At 54.3% G+C, this 2,500-nt stretch overlaps 2 non-coding genes across 2 annotated transcripts in view; both read left to right on the forward strand.

Annotated features, from left to right (window-relative positions):
- Positions 1 to 488: 488 nt before the first annotated feature.
- Positions 489 to 643, forward strand: LOC136784952 (5.8S ribosomal RNA). The gene has a single exon (XR_010824519.1). It is a non-coding gene; the product is annotated as a 5.8S ribosomal RNA (ribosomal RNA).
- A 758-nt stretch (positions 644 to 1,401) lies between these two features.
- Positions 1,402 to 2,500, forward strand: part of LOC136784949 (large subunit ribosomal RNA) — a 3,923-nt gene continuing 2,824 nt past the window's right edge. The window contains exon 1 of the ribosomal RNA XR_010824516.1: positions 1,402 to 2,500. This exon is cut by the window's right edge and continues 2,824 nt beyond it. This is a non-coding gene — a ribosomal RNA (large subunit ribosomal RNA).

Below are 2,500 nucleotides of genomic sequence, written 5' to 3' on the forward strand. Positions count from 1 at the left end.
GAGGGGAAATAAGCTTTGTCGTCTGTGACACGGTTCTCCGGTAATTTTTTGCCGAGAGGAGGACTAGCGCCCACAAAGTGAGCTCTCGAACGGACAAAAAGAGTTAGGTTGCGATGGTCGATGGACTGCGTTTGCAGCCTATCGGGGAAGATGGTGAGATGGCGACTGAGTGTTATTGTGTGCGTGCTGCGCGCACATGGACGTTCTCTCGCGCGTCTCTATCTTGCGAGGCTTTTGAATGATCACGTGCGTAACACGCGGTCTTCGGCTGTCGTCCTACTTAAAAAAAAAATTGCCGGTGTCCCTCAGAGGATGGCGATCTCTCTCTGCGAGAGAGAACTGTCCTTCTTGTGGGTGGCGGCCCCCTCGATAGCGATAACATTGGCGAGAGATCGCTGGTGCGTTGTCGAGGATCGTTTTGAATTTGTTTTAAAAGTTTTGTGCACGAATGGGGAAACACATTCGTTGGATAGAGACCTTTTATTGATTACCCTGAACGGTGGATCACTTGGCTCGTGGGTCGATGAAGAACGCAGCTAATTGCGCGTCAACTTGTGAACTGCAGGACACATGAACATCGACATTTCGAACGCACATTGCGGTCCACGGATACAATTCCCGGACCACGCCTGGCTGAGGGTCGTTTTAGTAAGACAAGACTGCTTTTGCGTCCTTCGCAAGGAGGGACGTACGAGCGAACTTTATTGGGCCTTTTTTTCGTCCTTTCGGACGTCGCCTGAAATGAAACTCTCTCCGAATCTACTCGCGGAGGAGGGACCTTCTTTCACGTTGCTATCGCGCGTGTTCTGCGAGGGTTCCTCCTCCGTGTGTGTGTCTCCCTTCTTTGAGAGGGGCGACGCCCGAGTAAAAATAGGAGAATTAACTGTGCTTGTCAGCGTTATGTGGAGCGCCCACGGGTGTGTGTGCGACCGATTGCGATGAGCGGCGTGTTACGGTGCGAGGAAAGCATTAATCGTTCACGCTGTTGTCTCTCTAACGGTCGTCCCGCCGTACGTCCGTCGATGTTGAGTCCCGGAGCGTTGTATTAAAATCGGCTCTCTGGGGGTGTGTGTGTGTACGCACGCATATCTTTGCGTGCGCATTTTTCTCACTCTAATAGGGAGGAGGGGCATTTGGATATGACGGTGACCGACCATGCTGACGAAGACGTGTAAGGGTCTCGAGGGGCGAGGCGCGCGACGTATGATCTCTATGTGTTCATATGTCCGCGCCTCTCTTAGTTGATTTCAGTTATTCTCTTTGACTCGATGCTTCGTTTGCCTCCTTTCTACCTTCGTGTCTCTCTAAGTACCAAAATTTAGTACCGACAGAGGGAGAGAGGGAGAGAGAGGTTGGAGAGAGAAGAGGGGGGAAAGGTCGAGGATTTTTCCCTTTACGAGACGACCTCAGAGCAGGCGAGATCACCCGCTGAATTTAAGCATATTATTAAGCGGAGGAAAAGTAAACTAACCAGGATTTCCTTAGTAGCGGCGAGCGAACAGGAAAGAGCCCAGCACTGAATCCCGCGGTTCTTGCCGCTGGGAAATGTAGTGTTCGGGAGGATCCAATTATCCCGAGGTTTCGGACCGAGTCCAAGTCCATCTTGAATGGGGCCACTTACCCGTAGAGGGGTGCCAGGCCCGTAGTGACCGGGACGCGCTTCGGGAGGATCTCTCCTTAGAGTCGGGTTGCTTGAGAGTGCAGCTCTAAGTGGGTGGTAAACTCCATCTAAGGCTAAATACGACCACGAGACCGATAGCGAACAAGTACCGTGAGGGAAAGTTTGAAAAGAACTTTGAAGAGAGAGTTCAAGAGTACGTGAAACCGTTCAGGGGTAAACCTGAGGAACCCGAAAGATCGAATGGGGAGATTCAACGTCAGCGACGCTGGCCTCGCGATGGCGCGTGATGTCTTGGGGACTTCGGTAACCGGGTCACACCGTCGTCGTGTAAGTCGGCGATGTCGGCGTGCACTTCTCCCCTGGTAGACGTCGCGACCCGTTGGGTGCCGGCTTAAGGGCCCGGGTGGTAGCCTGTCTCGGTCCGCCGAGTCAGACCCCTGGTCGCCAAATGCCGGCTGCCCGGCGGTACTCGTATGGTATCGGGCCGCAAAATCTAACTGCGTCGGACCCGTCGCAAGCGCGATCAGTGTATCACGGAGGTCGGACCAAGTGCCGTTCCCGTGCCTGGTCAGCTGTTGGCTGACGGTGCTCTCCGACCGGCCATTAGCGGATACCGGTCGGCGACGCTACTGCTTTGGGTAATCTCAGGACCGTCTTGAAACACGGACCAAGGAGTCTAACATGTGCGCGAGTCATTGGGACCGCATGCCTAAAGGCGTAATGAAAGTGAAGGTAGGCCTTAGCGTCAACCGAGGGAGGATGGGCCGCGTCAAGATGCGGCTTCGCACTCCCGGGGCGTCTCGCTCTCATCGCGAGAAGAGGCGCACCCAGAGCGTACACGTTGGGACCCGGAAAGATGGTGAACTATGCCTGGTCAGG

The sequence above is a fragment of the Prorops nasuta genome, unplaced genomic scaffold (genome assembly GCF_024137725.1).
Source record: "Prorops nasuta isolate Cenicafe-Biocafe unplaced genomic scaffold, Cenicafe_Pnas_1.2 PNAS00105, whole genome shotgun sequence".
In the NCBI taxonomy this organism is placed as follows: Eukaryota; Metazoa; Arthropoda; class Insecta; order Hymenoptera; family Bethylidae; genus Prorops; species Prorops nasuta.